Source organism: Ovis canadensis, chromosome 5 (genome assembly GCF_042477335.2).
Source record: "Ovis canadensis isolate MfBH-ARS-UI-01 breed Bighorn chromosome 5, ARS-UI_OviCan_v2, whole genome shotgun sequence".
NCBI lineage: Eukaryota > Metazoa > Chordata > Mammalia > Artiodactyla > Bovidae > Ovis > Ovis canadensis.
The window spans coordinates 22,423,278-22,444,933 of NC_091249.1; the positions used below are offsets into that span (position 1 = coordinate 22,423,278).

The following is a 21,656-nucleotide window of genomic DNA, read 5'->3' on the forward strand; positions in this document are numbered from 1 at the left end:
TCTCCCGGCCTCTGCCATCAGTTTGTGGAGCCTATCCTCAGTGTCTTCCCTCTCTTTGAGGGCCTGTCATCAATCCCTTCTTAAATTTTTGGACGTCTCCCTCTATTTTCAGATGTTTTCCCTCAGGCTCAACTTTCAGCCTTCCCTCCGACTGTTCCCTCCCTCAGTCCAAGGAATCCCCTTCCTCAGCCTGCAGGTCTCCTCGCTTGGTCTGAAGTGTTTCCTCTCCGTCTTCGGGATCCCAACTCTCGGTCTGTGAGGTCCCTCTCATTTTGAGGTGTATCCTTTTCGGTCTTCGGGGTCGCCTCACGGTCTGGGGGAGGTTCCCTCTCGGTCTGAAGTATCTCCCCTCTCGGTTTGAGAGGTCCTCTCTCCCGGTCTGAGATTTCTCCTCCAGATTTCTCCTTCCTCGGTCTGCGAGGCTCCTTCCCTCCGACGGAGCGGTCCCCTATCTCAGGTGTGCAAAATCTCTTGTCAGCCCTCACCCTTGGTCTGGGGTGAGGTGTGGGAGGGTGGGCGGTGGTGGGGTCTCATCTCTCCGCGGGCTGCGAGCACCTGCTTTTCCCACTCACCGCCCCGCCACCAGCTCGCTTAAGCTCGCTCCCGCTGGTCACGGCTTGGGGCGCGCACGCCGGGCGGCGGCAACGCGTGACCGCGCGCGCAGCGTGCGCGGTGACGTCAGTGCGCTGGCGGCGGCGGCGGCGGCAGCGGCGGCACGGCTGTTTGTTCTGCTCTCCCGCAGCCGAGGAGCCGAAGCGGGGGCTGCGGCGGCGGCGGCTGCCGGCAGTGCCCGCGGCCGAGCTGGGCCTGTGAGCGCGGCGGAGCGGCGGGCGGGCCCCGGCGCCGCGCAGGCAGCCCGAAGAGGAGGGGGCGGCGGCGGGCGGCCGGCGGGGGCGGCGTGCGGCCTAGCGTCTCAGGTGAGGACCGGTGCCCTTCGGGGCAGCAGACGGCGCGGGGCAGCCTGCTGGGGCCCGCGGCGCGGTTCGCGTAACCTGCATTGCGTAATGGGGCTGGTGCGCCAGGAGCTACGCCATCGGCGCGGCGCGGGGGCGGGGAGGCCGGGGCGACGCGGGCTCCGGCCTGCGGGCCTCCCGCGTCCCCGCGCCGCTCGCGCCGGGCTAGGGCCGCTTGCGCCGTTGGCGGCGGGGCGGCAGGGCGGCTCGCGGGCGCCCCGCCGTTGGCGCCACCTCACCCCGGCTCCGGCTGGACGGTCGGGCAGGGGCGCGGGCGGGGGGCGCGGGCGCAGCGGCTGGGCGGGTGGCCGGGGGCGGGCGGGGGGCGGGCCGAGGCGCCCGGCACTTCCTGTCGCCGCCATTTTGTCAAGTGAGGAGGAGGAGGAGGAAGCGGCCGCCGCGGAGTCCGCGGTGCGCCAGGCCCGGGTAAGTCCGGGCCCGGCGTGGTGGTCACGAGCGCCACTGTTCCCGGCCGCGGTCCCCAGGGCGGCCTCGGCCCCGGTGTTCACGTGGGGCGGCCCGACGCGCCCGCCCTCTGGAGCTTTGGTCCTCTGGCTCAGGCCGGGGCAGCGCGCCCCCGCCCTCATTTCCTCACCTTCCGGACTGTCCCCCGGAGCTCTGCAGAGAACGGAGCTGGTCTCCAGGTGGAGGGAGGAGTCTGCCGCCGTACACCTACCCGGAGAGAGGCCGTTGGGGGCAGGAGCCGTGCTCGGAGGGGCGAGCCTGGCTCCCTTTACCCACCCACTCCCGGCCCAGCAGCCCCTCACTGGGTGCTTTGTTTTGCTCGGTCGGTGCTCGCTGGCGTCCTTGGCCACCGTCTCGTCTATTTGCAGTATTGTGCGTGGTGGTGGTTTGGGGTGGGGATATGGGGGAGTTGTGATTCAGCGAAATAAAATGACCCTCCCCTCCAAAACGGAAATAGCACAACTTCTCCCGACTGAGATACCCCTAAGGCCCAGGCTTGGATGAAGATGGGAAATCCCACTCTGGTGTAGTGGACTGTACAGATACTTGTGTTCAGGCCTGTGGATGAGTCATGTGCTTTTACTGTGTGGCTGACCTCTCTTTTACTCAAGATCACGCATTTGTATTTTGAAGTGTTATTTTTGTTTACTCATTTAACGTTTTGTGCAACCTGGTCCTGTGTATGGTCTTGGCCCTTGGGTTGCTTTTTATATGTGTGCTGGATGCAAGAAGTAACCTCTTGGAGTCTGCGCCTCATGAGAATTAAAGTGCCTTTGCTTACCTTCAAGAGGGTTTTCCCTGCCCGTTGTTTACAAAGACCATCAGAGTACCTCTAAGCCAGTGGCTCTTCGGTGCTGTAATAATGTTTGGGAGATTTCTATGAATGGGGCTGTCAGGTTCCTTAAATTGTTGGTACTTGGGATTTAGTTCTTGGAGGTTGTAAAGAAAGGAATTACCAGTAGGATTTATGAGTATGTTACCAGTCTCAAGAAGTTTTTGGATGGCACAGTCTGTTTTATGACCTTGCCAGTCATATGATAAAACATTATTTTTGGTTGAATTTGGATGGGGTTTATCTTTCCACCAAGGTTTTAGGTAACTAACCTGTTCTCTCCGCGGTCTTCAACCTGGGAAAGATAAACTTCTCCGATGATTTCCCTCAACCAAATCGAGAGAAGTGTGATCTGAAACAAATGCATTGCTCCCTGTTACCTGCCATACCCACTTAACCTTAGTAGGAAACAGTATTTAAGGGCTCAAGCTGTGGAGTGAGTCTCTTAAGATGGTTTTAGTTTGTCTTATCTGAGGACGTGAACCCACATGTGTGCATCTTGCTAGAATTCAGCCCCAACCAAATTGCTGAAGATAAGAAATTTTGCCAACAGATGAAAGTTAGAACGCGAAAGTGACTGCATTTTAAGGATGGGTTGGCTGTTTGAAGTGTCTTTAAGGCTACTCTCCCTGGTTGAGAGGGTGATGAGAAAAAATATTACTCAAGAAGTGCAAGAGAATCATTGGCCGCTTTGTAAAATTTCCACTAAATTATTGAATTGTTTAATGGAATTTAGACTTTGTTTCCAAAAGTTACCCTTTTGAGCCAGTTGTTGTGATCTTTGAACTAAATTGCACTTTTGCTTTTGGAGGTAGAGGAGATGCAGTATTTTCGTGTTACACAATTCAGGTTATTGAATGACTTGAGATTATGAATTTTAGAGGGAGATTGGAGTGTTTATTTAGATTTTCAGTAAAAACCACTTGGTTTCGATGATTTGAAGACCTTGGGCTGCTAAATCTGCTCTGAGAGCCCACTGTCGTCGTCTGTATCAATAGACGTTGTCTGTATCAACGTTTCAAATTCTGATTTTGAATAAAATTGTAGACGCATTTGTCTTTATGTTCCAGGCACATCTGTAAAACTTGGGAAAAGGGGCCTGTCATTGAAAACTGCTGCTGATGTTTAATAAATCTTTGTGATTTTTAGTGTTTAGAAAAGACTGGACATTTGCAAGGTGAGAATTGGGATTCTTTGCTGATGCTGACATTTAATTCATAAGACATGAGTTTGTTAAATAAAATTTCGTTAAATTGTACTTTAAAAACAAAAAACTGGAATGTGAGTTCTATGAGGGCAGGGTTTTGTTTGCCAGTCTTTGCCTATTTTTATTCTTTAGTGTATCCTCAGCACCTTTGAAGAGCAGCTGTAATATTCTTTGAGTGAATAAACTGGAGAGATAATTGAAGAATTTGGCATGCCCATAATAACAAATGCAAATAATTTTTCTTAAATCAATAAAATATTAACTGGGTATAATTAGTAGTTACTTTCAGGGAATGTGAATTTTAACTAAGGTAACGTTAAGGTCTCTCATTGTGGTAAACTTATTAATAGTCGAAGCAGCATGGCCCGCAGTTGCCTCCATGCAGTGTCTACTGCACATTTCCCACTTTGCAGTTTGAAATGTGGTGAGTGGGTTTGGGTTGTGGTTCAGTCCTGACCTGGGAAAAGTATTTTAAGAGGGAGGTGAAGTGGGTAATGTTAAGTATGGGTAGCATTTCTTAATGTGAATCTCATTTTGTCAGTAAAAATAATTTTTTTAAAAAAAGCATCGAGTCCTGATTTCACGTAATTGACCAGTCTGTTTCATCGATGATTTTTTGAGCTCCTACTATTTATAAAGGAAGACAAAAAGATATCTGCACAATGATTTCTTTATGGCACATATAATTTACCCCCTTTCATTGGATATAAATTATGTGTATTGTGAGCATTATACTATTGTAAACTCTTGCTGTTTTGCTTTTAGTCATTTTGTAATAGCTTCATTGAGATACAATTCACAAATGATAGTTCTCCAATTTATAGCGTACAGTTCAGTGGTGTTTTAGTATATTCAGAATGGTGCAGCCGCCACCACAACCAATTTTAGAACATTTTCATCCCTCCAAAAAGAGATCCCTATTAGCAGGCACTCTCCATCCCTTCAATCCATGGCAACTGCTGATGTACTCTGTGTGTCTATAAATTTGCCTATTCTGGATATTTCAGGAATTGTATAGTATATATAACCTTTTGTGTCTGGCTTCTGTTACTTGGTGTAATGTTCTCAAGGTTTTGCATGGTGTAGCAGGAATCAGTACTTCATTTCTTCTATGAGTGAATACTGTTTCCTTCTATGCATATGTCACATTTTATTTCTCTGTTCTTCAGTTGATGGGTATTTGGGTTTCCACTTTATTGAACTATGGTGAATGGTGCTGCTCCAAACATTCACGTACAAATTTTTGTGTGGATGTTTTGTATTAATTTCCGTTGGGTGGATAGCTAGGAGTGGAATTACTAGATCATGGCACTTAACCATGCTCAATGACTTTTTATTGCAGTGATTTTTCTAGTGCTTTCATGGAGGGGGTTAAAAAAGAAAAAATCTTAATGGAATGTGGTGTAGCCATCTAAAAGAACAGGGAATGGAAGTACAAGGATGTCAGCACGTTGACCTGTGGTACAGTCTGTATGCTTTGATCCCCGTTTGATTTCTTAATTTTAATTGTTAGAGAACAGTGCAAAGTGCTGATGAGGCACAGAGAACAGTCTGGAAGGTGCACCCCTGACTTGTACCATTGCTGTAAAGTGTTTGAAAACACTTAGGGTTGTTTTTTCCCTGAGTCCAAACAGGCTTCAACTGATTAAACTTGATTAAACTGCATCCACGTCTCCCAGTGTAAATCAGGGGATGTATTCCATTCTAAAGAAATAGATGGAGAGTGAGTTCAGTCTCAAAGTTAGGGCAAAGCAGCCATCTGTCCATCTGTCCTGTAATAACACTGGTTGGTCCACATCATCTGCAAAAGAGATTGTAAGGGTTTTTTGTGCTTAACTTTTCAAAAAATATTACACTGTGAACATTTCCAAAATGCTCTATTTTAAGTGGGTGTCTAAAATTCTATTATGTGAACATACCATAATTCTGCTGTTCCTGGTCATGATTTTCAAGTTTTCCCCTTTTTTCATATCTGGAAATGAAATTACCAGACCAGAGGGGATGTGTTTTTGGAAACTTGGTACAATTTAGTTTTCTGGAAAAGTTCTGTGACTTTCTTTTTATCCAATCAAACTTTACAGTGTCTTGTTTATAAGGATGAGGCTCTTAACAGTCCCCCAACCCCCAACAAATAGCAATTAGGTAAAACCCAAGTGTGGTCTTTGTGTTCTGTGAAGCTTTCTGAGAAGCAGAAGTGTCTCTGAGATCTTGCTCTTTGACCTTTCTTCTCTCCTGCCCAGAGTTGGCCTTTGCTTCCTGAAATCAGGTCTCAGAATTCCTGACTCTGTGATAGAAGTCCAGTGTAATATGAATGCTCTGGGGAAGGCTTGAACAGCCTCTTGGCATCCAATCCTGTCTCATTTTTGCTGACCTGCTCCAAGGACTGATACTGTTTGAATCCTGGCCCTGTTGCCTGCTGTGTGACCTTCAGCCTGTCACTCAACCTTCCCCAAACTTCACTTGTCTATCTTTTAGTTAAGGGTAAAGTGAGGTGGTGCTCTCTTAAGGTTATTTGCTGTCATTACCCGGGGTGAAGAATAGAAGTGGGGAGAGGTAGCCAGGTATTAGAAAGGAGAGCAGCTGAAGGTTTGGAAGATGTGCCAGCTGACATGCCTGGACACTGTGTCATCAGGTGATACCAAGATCAGTGAGGCGCCTTTCAGATCCCCCTCTGTCCTGTGTCTTCCTTCGAGTGAAGTCTTGAGTAGAGCTCAGTGGGGGAGGTGATTTAAAGTGTGGATTGGATTTTTTAAGTGAGGATTTGTCTTTAGCTGATAATGAGATTAAAAGTGGAGGGTAATGGGATTAATGGAAATTCAGCAAGTTCTGGGGGTTCCGACCCTGGGATATTGTTGGGTGCATAGTTTTGGAGAAATGATCCAGCTGGGGAAGGTGGTCCAGTGTATTCTCAGTCCTAAGATGAAACTTAACCATTTCATTAAAACCCAGTTATGTGAACAATGGCAACAGTCGTCCAAAGTTGCTGGTCGAGGAAGTTTTTCCAAAGCACAAGCACAGCATCTTTCTATACCTTCCCTGCCTATTTTGACTCTGAATTAAAGTATGTTGATGTTTGGACATAGTGAAAGGATTCTGGTTTCCAGGAAGGTTTGTATCACAAGTCAGGGACTCCTTGGAAAAGGAGGCAGGCAGTTGTGTGGTGGTCCAGGAAAGTGGAGTTCCTGGCTGGGAGGTTAAGTCCCTGCTGATGGACTCTGGGCCTGTTGGCCAGAAGAAAACCAGTCAACGCCAGTCAGCTTTACTGGGGGCTATCAGGATCCAGTTCCATGTGGAATGCGTTGTGTGTGTGTCTGTGTGTGAAACCCAATTGGAGAGTCTGTTTTTTTCAGAGATTGATCAGATAGGAGCGTTTAACTGAAAATTAAGAGCACCTAAATGAATATGCATTTCTTCTTTTTGATCTGTGACATACTTACAAATAAAGGCTTTTTAAAGGTCATCCTAGGTATAGGTTATTCTGTGATCTGTTCCTTGACAAGTGTTGGCCTGTTCTCAATGTAGGAAGTTTCAGGACTTTGCGCTATGGCTAGCAGAGTTGGGCTTGGGTGGAGCTGTGTACTGAAAAGGGAGAACTGTGGAGTCCTTGTCGGGGGATCAGCCCCAGCCCCACCTCCTTCTGACCTTGACCTCAGCCTCAGGCAAGTTACATAATTTCCCTACACCTCAGTTTCCTTATTGGTAAAACAGGATCTGTATGTTTAAGCATTGACTGGGTAGACAAAAGATGGGGGTGCCTGGCATCTGGGTTGTACTAAGATGGGGAAGGGAAGGGGGTCTCTGACTTGTACTATATTTGTTTGGGGTGGGGGAGAGTGCTGCTTTTGCTCTGCCGAAGGGGTTCAAGAATAGCTGAGCAGGCCTCACTGTGCCTGTGGTCACTTCTCTTGTCTTGGTGTGCACTTAAGGCTGAAACTATTTGTTTCTAGTTGCTGTCATGCCAAGAGACACTGGCACATTGTGGAAGTGCCGTCAGGAAGAGGTGTTGGGCTTGGTATTATGCAATTTCTAGAAACAGGAATTCGTAGTTTCTGTGTCTTCGTGTGTGGCTAACATCCCCAGTTGTCATACCCCAGGCAGTAACATATACATGCCTACAGGCGAGTTGGGCTTTGAGATTATTTTGTATAAAAGAGAGAGTAAGATAAATTGGGGGATTTTACACTTAAAACATTTCCCAGTATGTTTGAGGAAACATATATTTCGGGTGAGCAAATTCTGAAGGTTGAAACCAGAGGACTGCATGGTGTGTGAACCTGCCAGTGCCCGTTGTGCGAGCCGGTGCCTCCGCTCACAAGAGGGAGAGAGGAAGGAGCTGGGCGGGACTCTGGATCTGCTGTGTGCCTGCCTCGGACAAGGTGCATCCTTCAGGCCTCAGTTTCTCATATGTTCAGCTGCTCAGTCGTGTCCGACTCTTTGTGACCCCACGGACTGCAGCACGCCAGGCCTCCCTGTCCCTCACTAACTCCCGGAGCTCACTCAAACTCATGTCCATTGAGTTGGTGATGCCATCCAACCATCTCATCCTCTGTCGTCCCCTTCTCTCGCCTTGAATCTTTCCCAGCATCAGGGTCTTTTCAAATGAGTCAGTTCTTTGCATCAGGTGGCCAAAGCATTGGAGTTTCAACTTCAGCATCAGTCCTTCCAATGAATATTCAGGACTGATTTCCTTTAGGATGGACTGGTTGGATCTCCTTGCAGTCCAAGGGACACTCGAGTCTTCTCCAACAGCATAGTTCAAAAGCATCATCAGTTCTTTGGCGCTCAGCTTTATCGTCCCACTCTCACATCCATACATGACTACTGGAAAAACCATAGCTTATATGTAAAATCGATACCTCATATGTAAAATGAGGTAATAGATTTGGGCTCCAGTGAACTTTGACCACAGTCTAGGTTTTAGGAGAAAGTAAGTCTTGTTTTGGGTCTTGTTTTTCAAATTCTGGTTTATGAAGTGAATTTAGTAGGTTGCAATCATTGTTGAAGGGGGGAGAAGAAGGAAATGTCAAAGGGTGTTACACATTCAAGGGTATTTCATAAAACCTTTGCTGTGATTCTGTGTATTGTGTACATGGCGATATCTGTTTCCTATTGTGAATCTTTTCAGACTAGTATGAAATAGCCTTGTTTTAGATACCACTCATTGTTAACTGTAGGTACCCTGAATTTTTCTTTTCTTTTTTTGATGGTCATTTTACCATCTATTTCTTTACCATTTGCCCAAAGTGATTGTCCTGGATATGCTTTCTAGTAGCATGTGAACTGCACTGGTCTTTAGTTTCTTTTCTTCCTTGTGCTGTGCTTGCTAGAAACTCTTTGGAGGGTAGAGTGGGATGGGGAAGTTGAGGAGGAGGCATGTGGGGAAGGCTGTCAGCAGATTGCAACAAGCAAAACAGTAAATATGTAAAGAGTAGTTTGTGTGTGTGTTGGGGGGCAAGTTATTTTTACCCTTGAGATAGTGTCCTTCCAACTTTTTAATCAAGCAAGATGTTAGTTCTTAAGGAAATGGCTATATTGGCTACTTACTTATGGTATCAATAACAAACATGAAACAAAACGGGATTTGTTGAAACAAAATGGAATTTACTGGTTGATGTAGTAAGTCTAGAGTGGACCTCAGGCACAGCTGAAATCAGGGACTCAAATAGGGACATCAGAACTGTTTTTTATCTCTGATATCCTGACTTCAAGGTCAAGAGTGATTCTTCCCCAGTAGTGCTCTGATGACAGAAGACATGGGCTTGGATCATTGCCCATCCCTGACCATGTTCAGAGTGGGAATGCCAAGCCACCTCAGTTGAATATAACACATTCATTCATCTCTGCACTCCACTTGCTCACCTCCAGTGGTAACCCCAGCAGCATCTTGCTCCTCATTGTGAGTCATGCTAGATGGGATACTTTTTTTGAACAGTCTACATTTTATGTTTGAAGTAGAGTGTATCCCCTATTTTGAAGCAGTAAATTTTGGATGGCTGAAGGGAAGTTGATTTTCCATACTTGGTCATAAAAACCAGAATTAGCTGCAATCAGCTTATAACGAGTTACTCAAGAAAAAGGATAAAGTGAAGATAGTTAAGGATGTGGGTATTCCAAATCCTTGGTCCAGAATTAAATGAAAGACATGATTTATACCAGGTTCAGGCACAGAGGAGTTTGCTGTGGGGACTCAGGGAGGAGTCAGGCCAAGTCTCAGTAGTCTCTTGGTGGGGCAAGAAGACTCCAGCCGCTGGTGATAGAGCCTAATTTGATCAGTAAACAGCCCTTAGAAAGCACAGGGCTGAGATACGCTTATAACATGGAAGGAAGTGCAGGGGAAGACTGGGTTAAGAGACCAGGTAGGTGAACATCAGCATATGCATTCATGAATGAAATTGTAATGGAGACTGTGTCTGTCAGTAGACTGAATTCATCTTTGTCCACACAAAAACTGCATTTGTAATTTTGCCATTTGTTAAGCTGTTTCTATACTTACATTCTTGTAAAGTCTGCTACTTGGCATTCCTCTAGTATTACCGAAAGCTTACTCAGATTTCCATAATCAAAAACAAGTGTTAAACATTGCTAGAGTAATCATCTTCCTACAGTTCTGTCTGTTGGATTTATTCAGTTTTTTAAGGGACTCAAAATAATTGAGGATCCAGTGGCCAAGGATAGATCAGCTCTGCTTCTCATTAGAGCATCAGTTCTTAACTTAAGGGGAGGTTGGAGGTCCCTTTGAAAGGGTGACAAAGCTGTGGATCCTTTCTCCAGAAAAATGCGTATGTGTGAACATTGAATAGTTAGGGGTAGAGGCATTTCTTAGAACCCTAGAGCCCATCCAAGAAGCATGTACTAAAATGAATTTCCTGGAGTTTACTTTGAGATTGAGAAATTATTGTTATTAAATGACCCTTCATGATTTCGAAGACTTTTGTTTTTGCGTGTATCCTGCTTTTCCAAACATTTGCAATTTTTATGACCCTAGGAAACAATGTGGAGCCCCCATTTTGGTTTATCTTTGTCGAAAATCCTCCAGAGACTTTCACAGAGCTGTCAGCCTGTGTCAGCTGTGGTGCAGATCTGCCCAGGGGCCTTCTACACGCCTCTTTTTCAGCTTGTTCTCTTTCTTGGGTATGAGGAATGTCTCAAAATGCCAGACGGGGCCTATTGCAGTGGATGCAGATGAAGGAACGTTTTTGTTCTAGGGCTCTTCACTGAAGCAACTTCTGCTGTTCATAAAACTGTTTCCAAGATTTGGTGTTGGCTTGGAGCCTTTGCTGCAGAAGGTGATCAGTGGCCTACTAGCTAGCCTGATCATTTGGTTGTGCTGGATATGGATAGACTTAGAAAGACTCGTGGCTATGGTCCCTTGTGTGGCTTAGCGCCTCCTCTTAGCTGTGAGGCCTTTTTTCCATGCTTGCATTTGAACCTGCAAACTGAGGGAGACAGAGCTTGTGGGATGAGAAAATACCATTCTTCAGCGTGATATATTTGTGCTTAGGGATTGAAACATGCTGCACAGGTGGTGTGCATGATACCATTCTTCTCTCTTCCAAATCCTTTGTCTGGTAGAAGGAAGGGGAAATTCAGTGTCATTAACTTGAATAATTCATGCTTTGTAATTGGGGCAGAGTTGTCAAAGGATGGAAAATAACTACTACTTCTAGGAATATAGTGCATATTGTTTTAAAAATTCAGTGGAGTAAATTTTAAGATCTTAGGGACTTTCTTCAGTGATTTGTGAATGGGCAGCATCCTGTCTAGCAGATAGGGAGGTGCTCCCATGGAGCTGTACAGAGGAAAGACAGAGTGTGGTGGGGGAAACTAGGCCGCCGAAAAACAGATTGCTTGTGGCAAGGTCACTTTCTTTTTAGGGATGGCAGGGGTCTGTCAGGCAGATTACCTCACTAGTGCTGACCAGGTGATTCATTTCTGGAAGAGTAGAAATGAATTAAGCTGTGGTTTGTTGACATGGGGCTCATTTTGGGCCTGTTGTCCTATTTTTAACAATATCAAAACCTCTTTGCTGCTAAGTCACTTCAGTCGTGTCTGACTCTGTGTGACCCCATAGATGGCAGCCCACCAGGCTCCCCCATCCCTGGGATTCTCCAGGCAAGAACACTTGAGTGGGTTGCCATTTCCTTCTCCAATGCATGAAAGTGAAAAGTGAAAAGGAAGTTGCTCAGTCATGTCCGACTCTTCACGACCCCATGGACTGCAGCCTGCCAGGCTCCCCCGTCCATGGGATTTTCCAGGCAAGAGTACTGGAGTTGGGGTGCCATCGCCTTCTCCACAAAACCTCTTTACTCTCCCCTAATCTCTAAAGTTTGAATTAAATTTATATGTGCTAATGGATATTTCCCCCATTCATTTTCTGTTGGTCTTTGGCTGTAATGAATTCGTTTGCTCTGCCCAGTTGAGTTACATGTGTAGGTTGTTTTCATTCATAATCTTCATTTAAAGTTATTTAGCTCTGAAGTGCTTTCAGTTATATTAAAAAAAAAAAAACGACTAAGTAGTGAAGTTTGCATATTTGTCTTCATTTTGCTTTTGATTCCAGGAAACTATTGGGCTCACAGACTAGTTGTCTGGAAATAACACCACCTTCATGTTCATCTGTTTCAAGATAATAGCTCATATATATTTGTAATCCCAGGAGTGCAGTTTTGAATTCTTAACATTGGAGCTGATAGCCTGCTCTTAGCTTGCCTGTCCTCAGTGTCATTTCTCAGGACACCTGTGGGCCTCTGCTCTGGGAGCTCATCTGAACACCCTTCCCTTACACTTGTGAGAGCTGGGTACTTCTTTGGCCTATGGCTCTTTAAACACCCCCGCCCCCGAATTGTTCACCTTGACAGTTGCTAATCTTTGATCATTGACTCTGTGTGAAAAGGACTTTTAGCAAGTAGTTGCCTATGAACAGATTTTCCTTCAAAGGGTAGAAATACCTTTTCTGAATAAATCTTTGTTTCTTGTTTAGTTACCAAGGCGTGTCCAACTCTTGTGACCCAATAGACTGTAGCCCGCCAGGCTCCTCTCTCTGTCATGGCGTTTTCCAGGCAGAAATACTGGAGTGGGTTGCCTTTTTTTTGTTTCTTCAGTTCAGTCTTGTGTGACTCTTGGCGACCCCATGGACTGCAGCGTGTCAGGCTTCCTTGTCCATCACCAACTCCGGGATCTCACTCAGACTCATGTCCATCGAGTCAGTGATGCCATCCACCCATCTCATCCTCTGTCGGCCCCTTCTCCTTCTGCCTTCAGTCTTTCCCAGCATCAGGGTCTTTTCTAGCGAGTCCGTTCTTTGCATTAGGTGGCCAAAGTATTGGAGTTTCAACCTCATCATCAGTCCTCCCAATGAATAGTCAGGACTAGTTTCCTTTAGAATACAGTGGTTGGATCTTCTTGCAGTGCAAGCGACTCTCAAGAGTCTTTTCCAATACCACAGTTCAGAAGCATCAGTTCTTTGGCGCTCAGCTTTCATCATAGTCCAACTTTCACATCCATACATGACCATTGGAAAAACCATAGCATAGCTTTGACTGGACGGACCTTTGTTGGCAAAGTAATGTCTCTGCTTTTTAAAATGCTGTCTAGGTTGATCATAGCTTTCCTTCCAAGGAGCAAGCGTCTTTTAATTTCATGGCTGCAGTCTGTTTCTTACTGCTGGCCTATTCTGAAGTGGTAGATTTGAACAGAACTCATTCTGCTTGCTGTCTGAGTCAGCCTTCATGTATGGAACTGCAGGGTGAATCACTTCCCTTTCTCCACTATATTCCCCTGCACAGATGGAGCTTGTGCATCCGTTTATGGTCACTCCATTTTAGTGAATATTTGAGTGATTACTGTGTGCCAGGTGTACTGTATGTTGAATTTCTAAGACCTTCTGTATTCTTAAAGTCCTCTGAAGATAGGTACTGGTATCATTTGTATCTTACGGGTAAGAAATTTGACGTCCAGAGAGCTCAGTCACTTGGACAGGGTTGCTGTTAAGTGTCAAGGCCTGGCTCTAGAGCCCAAGTGTTCATGACTAGGGAGGAAGGAATGTAATGCATGCAGATAATTGGAATGGTACCTAATAGCATAAGGTAGATCTTGGAAGTACTCTCTGAGAGGTACAGGCCAGGCAGTCCTGGAAGGAAGAGTCCGTCCAGCTGTGAACATTGGAAAAGAACTGATGTTTAGGCTGCTCTGTCAGTGAGGATAGCTGAGGCTTGGATGGAGACCTGGATAGTGCTGCAAGCAAACGAGACAGTCTGCATGGCAGAGAATTATCAGAGGAGGGTCATTGCTTTAACTGGACAGATCTTTTCATCCAGAATTCTGTGCCACTCTCCTGAAGAGTCTCATGAGGAAATTCAAACAAGTGGAATTAAGCTGCACCCTCAAAAGGTTTCCACCAGTGCTTTGATTTGGTTTCACCTCCATTTTCCCCTTGATACTCCAGTGGAAGTACGAGTACAGAAGAGGAATTTTGGGGGAGTAGTAAGCTGGAGTGTCACCTTTAGCCCAGGCACTCCATCCAGGCTTGTTAAATTGGTGTGAGCTGGATGATCTCTTATGATTACTGTGAGCTCCACAGTCTCTGAGCTCTGCTTTTTGCAGGGTGAAATTGAATTCCAGCTCTTGGGTGCTTATTTCCCACTTAGGCACTCTTATTTACAAGGAGTTTCCTGCTGGAAGCAAACTTGCCGACTTGGACGATTCCTTCATCGTGTGTGCATGGAACTTCCTGCGTAATCAGGTACTGGGTTCAGTATTCTGTATGTGCAGTGAGGATTCAGTGATGAGTAAAAGTGTCTCCTGTGTTTGTATGCCATTACATTTAAAATGTGATTGGGGCTTGAGGGAGTGAGACAGGTGTTTCAGAGATCTTACTCTCTTTGGTGGTGAGCAGCAACCCAGTGTTAGAACGATGGTAATTCATTTAACAAGTGTGCCTTGAAGAAATAGATGTTTCATTTTACTTTTAAAACTTTTCTTTCAGTTTGTAAAATGACAAATGATCTCATTAAATAAAGGTTTGGCTTTGAGTATCTGAGAAAAAAATATCCAGTCAAGAGAAAATAGTAGATGTTAAACAAATTCCCTGCAAAACTTGACTAGTAAGCTAGTTAGAAAGTACTGGGTCGGCCAAAAGGTTCATTTGCTATTTTCCATAAGATAGCTGTAGTAGTGGTTAGCTGTCTTTAATGTCATCCGAAACAACTTTTGTTGGATTGTATGGTGACGCCTGTCATATCAGCATGCATTAAAAAAAAAAAAATTTAATGAAATTGGTTAATTTTTGTGTAGTCATCTTAATATTGAAGATGAAATAAAAAGCAGCATTTTCAGCATATTATGCTTTATTGTTTCAAGAAAGGCAGAAATGCAACTGAAAAGCAAAAAGATTTGTGCAGTGTATGGAGAAGGTGCTGTGACTGACTGTGTCAAAAGTGTTTTTCGAAGCTTTGCGATGGAAGTTTCTCACTGCATGGTGCACCATAGTTGGGTAGAGCAGTTGAAGTTGCTGGCAATCAAATTGAAACATTAGTGGAGAATAACAATCAACGTTACACCACGTGGGAAATAGCTGATATACTCAAAATATCCAAATCAAGCGTTGAAAATCTTTTGTACCATTTTGGTTATGTTGATCACTTTGATGTTTGGGTTCCACATAACTGAAGCAGAAAAAAACTTTCCTGACAGTATTTCCGCCTACAATTTCTCTACTGAAATGTAACAAAAATGTTGTTTTTTAAAACAAATTGTGATAGACGATGAAGAGTGGATACTGTACAGTAATGTGAAATGAAAGATTGTGGAGCAAACGAAATGAACCAACAACCACACCAAAGTTCGGTGATGTGTCTATGGTCCTTCTGGAAAATCAAACAATTATTTCTAACCAGTACTGCTCCCAGTTAGACTAGCTGAAGGCAGCACTTGAAGAAAAGCATCTGGAATTAATCAACAGAAAATGCATAATCTTCCATCAGGATAATGCAAGACCACATGTTTCTTTGGTGATTAGGCAAAAATTGTTACAGCTTGTCTGGGAAGTTCTGATTTGTCTGCTGTGCTCACCACACATTGGACCTTTGGATGTCCATTTATTTTGGTCCTTCTAAATTCTCTTAATGGAAAAAAATTAAATTCCCTGGTTGACTGTAAAAGGCACCTGAAACAGTTCTTTGCTCAAAAAAGGTAAGTTTTGGGAAGATGGAATTACAAAGTTGCCTGAAAGGTGGCAAAAGGTAGTAGAACAAAATGGCGAATACATTGTTCAATAAAGTTCTTGGTGAAAATGGATAATGTCTTTTAGTTTTACTTTAAAAACCAAAGGAACTTTTTCCCCAACTCAGTACATTATCAAAATATAATAGATTTATTGCTGCATAATTCTGTTGCTCTAAAACTCTAAAATTGCATATAGGATAAAATTGAAATTCCCATCCTGTGGTACTGTGAGCTCCTGGCTTTTGTCCCAAGACCGTTGCCCAATTCCATGGCTTGATTCTTTGCTGCTTATGTACTCCCTCCATATTTTAGGGTCCAGTTTGGAGCATTCTTATTTTACAGTGATCTGCCCAGTTTCTAGGGTTTCCCTTGTGGCTCAGCTGGTAAAGAATCCATCTACAATACGGGAGACCTGGGTTCCATCCCTGGGTTGGGAGGATCTCCTGGAGAAGGGAAAGGCAATCCACTCAAAGCAGTGCTCTCCAGTGGAACTTTATACAGTCATAGAAACATTTGTTTTCTGGGTTATTTAGTGTGTGAATACTACACTAATGTGGCACATAAGGCCTTGAAAGTGGCTGGAAGACTACCAATTGTGCTCGGTTTGACAGATGTTAGAGAAGCTGGACTCATTTTAGTCCCATGGTGCTTTCAGGTATCTATGTTAACATTGGCCTGTGGGCAGGTGGATGTGCAGTTCTAGAATTCCGGGGAGGGTTTGCCAGACTTGGAGGCTTTGGGCAATTGTCAGGAAGGTGAGAGAAGTCTCCCTGGGGCTGTGGGGGGTGGAAATGAAGGACCTGGGGCCAGCATTTAGATGAGAAGATAGTGGGGACTGAATCCTGATTGATGGATAGGCAAATTTCTCCTCTGTTCCTCTCCCCCACCCCTAGGAGGTTGGAAGAGGAATCCCAGAAAGGGCCTGGACTTCAGAGCCAAGCCTGTTCAGGATGAGAACTCAGAGAATTAGCCCTCATCAGGGTGAGGTCTTTGTCTTTGGAAACTATTCATCCTGGAGTTAACCTGGAAAAGATCATATTCTCTAGTCTCTGCCTGTCTTTATAGCCTAGAAAATCCCCCATTCCTCTTTGGAATTTGCTTTACCTGTCATCTTCCCTTCCACTCTCATTTTCGTGACCTTTCGGGGCAGGGCTGGGTCATTTGGCCCCATTTCCTGTGTGTGGAGAATGTGAACTAAGGTTCAAGCAGAGACTGAAGACGGAGCTGTGACTCCAGAAGGTGCTGGTGGTGGGTCCACCTGGAGTGAATCCACCGAGCAAGGTGGGCAGGAACCCACCCACTGAGCTGTTGCTAGCGGGCTGCCTTTGGTTTTACATGTTTCCTAGTTTACAGCTTGTGAAACGTCAATATTTTCAGAGTTAATAGTGTTTATCGAGCACTTTCTGTTGCATCTTGTTGGCTCTTACACAAGCCTTGTAAGGGCCGTATTTCCATTTTAGAGTTGAGGAAGCAGTGACGCCATCTACCTATTTTTTCTGGTCAAAAATGCATAAGACAATTTGCCATCTTAACGTTTGTAAGTGTACGATAGTGTTAACTATGTGTACATTGTTGTGCAATAGATCCTGAGAGCTTTTTCATCTTGCAAAGCTGAAACTATAGCCACTGAAACTCTCCCCTTTCCTCTCTGCCTAGCCACTGGCAACTACATTCTACTTTCTGTTTTTAAGAAGAGTTTGACTGTTTCAGATACATCATACAGTGGAGTTATGCAGTATTTGGCTTTTTATGACTGATTTGTTTCATTGAGCATAATGTCATACAGGTTCATCCGTGTTGTCATAAATGCCAGCATTTATTTCCTTATTATTTCCTTACTTTTTAAAAGGCTGATTACTAGTCCACTGTATATACACATTTTCTTTATCCATCCAGTTGTTTGTTGATGGACATTTAAATTGCTTTTATCTCTTGGCTATTTTAAATATTTATTTATCTGATGGGTCCTTGTTGCATCATGTGGGATCTTCATTGCGGCTGGTGGGCTCCATAATTGAGGCATGCGGTCTCTGGCTGGTTGCAGTGCATGGGTTTAGTTCCCCATCCAGGGATCCAGCCTATGTCCCCTGCATTGCAAGGTGTATTCTTAACCACTAGACCACCAGGGAAGTCCTTGTAATTTTGAAAATAAGTTAGAACTTGAAACAAGCTTGCAGAGGACTAAACTTCTCATGTTCTAATTTTGCTGTGAAACTGATTTGTGGTTGGGGGATTTTTATCAGGCAGCTATGAAAAATGGTCAAAAGGTATAGGAGATGGTTCAAGCGGTGGCACTGTGGTATTCAGCCAGCTGTCTTTCAGGACATCCTAAAAGAAGCGACTGGTTAAAATTGAAATGGATCCCACCCTATCTTGGTTTCTCAGGGTCTGTCAGTTACCCCACAGCCCTGGCTTCTCAACCCCTAAAGTACCAAGACAGCCTTTTCCACAGCAATTGGTTTGACGGATGTATTTTTCTTTCAATTGTGGTATAGTTGATACACATTATTATATGTTTCAGGTGTACAACATAATTCACACTTTCAAACAGTTATATTCCATTTATAGTTATTATAAAATATTGGCTATATTTTCCGTGACTTGTATCTTGATTTCAACCAGTCGAACCCTAAAAAGACTCACAGAATTATTGTAATTGAGCATTTCTCCATGCATTGCCTCAAAATGTGACCAGAGCAGCTTACTTTTTAAATCCTGTAAGTGGGAGGGCCTTACCAACTCATGAGCAGACATATCAGAGTTGAGAGGTACCTATAGCACCAGTCTCAGCAGACCATGTCTCTGCATTCAGTGTTCTGTGTCTTAAGCCTGGACAACTTTAGTAATTTTTTAATTTATTTTTGGCTGTGTTGGGTCTTAGTTGAAGTACCCAGGATCTTCCTTGCAGCATGCAGGATCTTCCTTGCGGCTCATAAGCTTCTCTCTTGTGGCATGTGGCTCAGTAGTTGAGACTTGGGGGCTCAGTTACCCGATGACCTGTGGGATCTTAGGGATGGAACCCATTTCCCCTGTCTTGGAAGATGGACCACTGGATCACTGGAGAAGTCCCAAGCTTGGGTAACTTGAATTGCTTCATCCTGCATCCCTGTGCCTCCTGAGTACCAAGCATCTCCTTCAGAGGGGAGTGCAATAAGCTAGACAATTTGCTCCCCCAAAAGGAAGCAGCTTAGATTCCCTCCCCCCCCCCCCCCCCCCCGCCACCGTTTTCAGAAAATCTGGTTATATCGTTATGAATACGACTATCCATCAGTTCATGAACATTTTAGTTTCTGCCTTTCGGCTCTTGGGAATAATGCTGCTGTGAACATTCATTTGCAAGTTTTTGTGTTTTTCTTTCTCTTGGGTGTATAGCTATGGTAGTATTTCTGCATCATATGTACTTTTGAGGAGCTGCCGGACTGTTGTCAGAAGTTGCTGCCCCATTTTACATTCCCATCAACAATGTATGAGGACTGCAAAACCCCTTATCCTTGCTGGCACTTAGGAATAATTTTTTGATCATAGCTTTTTAAACCTAGCAGAAGTTAAGTAGTTTTCAGGTTTTGTCTTTTTTTTTTTTTTTAAACTTTCTTCTGATCTGTGAGTTGACCAGCAACTGCAGGATACTTTGTTTTCTCAATGTTTATGAAGGCTGTTTCCACCCAGATGAGTCTTGTCATGTGACACAGAAGGTACAAGGTGACTCTGAATGCGTGTGAAGCACCTGGATGCACGATGTTTCAAAGAGGTTGAATTTTAAGTGTTTAATGGACTCACTTTCTGTAAACTTTTAGTCTAGTAGTGTCTTTTTTTTTTTTTAATAATACAGTGTTGGGATCTTGGGGTGAGGGTTCCCATCCACACACTCCCTCCTGGTTTTTAGTCATAGGCACACATGCGTATCTGAATATAAAGATGTGTTTCAGAATCCATCTTGTTGTACGTGTTGCCAAACAGCTTCTAGTCAAGGACAGAGGATGCAGACTTGATTCATAAGGATCTTATGCAGACTGCATCAAGTTTTGAAACCAGCAGTAACTTTGAAGTCACTTTTTTTAACTGTTAAACTGCCAGTGTCATTTCTTGTCCTGGGAAGGGAGTGAGCTAGTCACTAAGTGTTTCTGCTTAGCTGACGTTCTCTGTACCTCCGATGTGTTTTATGCTGACCATTAGTGCATGCTGAAAATGGAATGTACTACCTAAGGAGGTGAGCAGATGAGCTGTGACTGATGGTATTGAAGCTGAAAATGGACTCAACAAATTTTGGCAGTGATCTGGCAAAGACCTCTCGCCTCTGTTCCTCTATCAGTAAAATGGGATGATAGCAGCACTCCACCTGCCTGGAGATGGTGAAGATTTGTCTGGTATCAAGTAGCCCTACTGTTAGGAGAATCGGGGACAGCAGAGCATTGCTTTTGCCTACTCTGGGGTGGTCTGATTGCACAGAAGATACTGTAGTCATACTGATTAAAGCTGCAGTGGTTTTCACTTTAAATTTGAATGATTCTAATTTGTTTTCCACCTCCAGGGGACCTGGGACTACCTCATTCATTTCTGGTTCCATTGTGTTCCTTTCCCTACACATTTTCTTGCCCCACCCTGAATTTTGAGGAGACCATCTGATACTTTGTCTCAGTTGCTTGTATTGCTGAACTGTATGTTGTTCAGTCTTGTTTTTCAGCTTTGTTATCAATGCTGCATACCATTTGCAGACTTCTGCCACTTCTTCATTTAAAATTCATCCGTGTTGTGGTAGCTGTCTGGGTAACTTATTTATTTTCACCTAAGTGTGAGTGTATCACAGTTTAGTCCTGTTGGTGGACATTAGGTCAATAGATTTGCTTTTATTGAACAGGGAAGGAAGGGTGGAAGAGGTGCTATTAATAAGCATTCTTGCTATCTAGCGTTCTCCTGCATGCTTGCGTGCATCCAAGGGGTATGCAGTTAGTTGTCTCAAGTAAGTGCCCTGGGAGTGGGATTACGAGGCCCTCAGGGATGCCTTAATGCCAGATTACTTAAGAAAAAGAAGCAGGTGCATCTGTTTACCTTCCCACATTGGAAGATGTTGCACCGTGTTTTCACCAACATTTTGACATTAACAGACTTCTTATATTTGCAAGTTAACTCAGCTGTGAGCATCTTCTCATGTTTGTTTATTGCATTTGTTTGAAATAACCTGTTTCTGACTTTTGCTCATTTTTCTTTAGCTTGTTTATCTTTTAAAATTGATTCGCAGCAGTTCTTTTATATTTGAGTACCAGATCTTTGTGGATAGTACATTTTACAAATATTTCCTCCTAGTTTGGTATCTCTACCACCACCACCACGTACACACACTTTTTAGTATCTTTTAAAAAAAATATTATTTGACTGTATCAGTGTTTAGTTGTGGCATACAGAATCTTTTGTTGCGGCACTCAGTGTGTGCAGTGTGCTTGTGGCACACAGGCTTAGTTGTTCCAGGCAGGTGGGATCTTAGTTCCTTGACCAGGGATTAAACCCACATACCCTGCATTGCAAGGTGGATTCTTAGCCACTGGGCCACCATCTTCTAAAATTGATCAGGTTTTGCCTTTCATCCGTCAGGAAATGATTTGGCGGTGTAGGGTGAAGAATCATGTAGCCTCTGAATTCCTTGCTGGCTTGGTGACCTCATGTAAAAGTCTGATTTCTTCTACATCAGTGTCCTTGGCTACAGAATGAGATTGTAATGCCTACTGTGTGCAGGGTTCTTGTGAGGTCAGACAGCAAGCCTCAGTAAGCATTCAGTAATTGCTCCTTGTTCTGAGTCCAGCTGCATTCCCTAAGCATGTGGACACTCAGGGAAAGTTGGCACTTAACTGGGAAAGTTGTTGGTAGTACATTGCCTGCCAACTGCTACAGCCATTGCAGCCAGGCTGGGTTTGACTGCTCAGCAAATCCCCCGGCAGGGCACTGGTGGCTTGCAGAATGTTCAGCAGCTTGCAGACTTGCCTGG

At 44.4% G+C, this 21,656-nt stretch overlaps 1 protein-coding gene across 3 annotated transcripts in view; it reads left to right on the forward strand.

Annotated features, from left to right (window-relative positions):
- Positions 1 to 1,280: 1,280 nt before the first annotated feature.
- The window catches only part of BRD4 (bromodomain containing 4), an 87,615-nt gene continuing 67,239 nt past the window's right edge, over positions 1,281 to 21,656 (forward strand). For all 3 annotated transcript variants that reach the window (XM_069590731.1, XM_069590732.1, XM_069590733.1), the window contains exon 1: positions 1,281 to 1,379. The gene's annotated coding sequence lies outside the window, so the exon portion shown is untranslated. The remainder of the gene's footprint in view (positions 1,380 to 21,656) is intronic.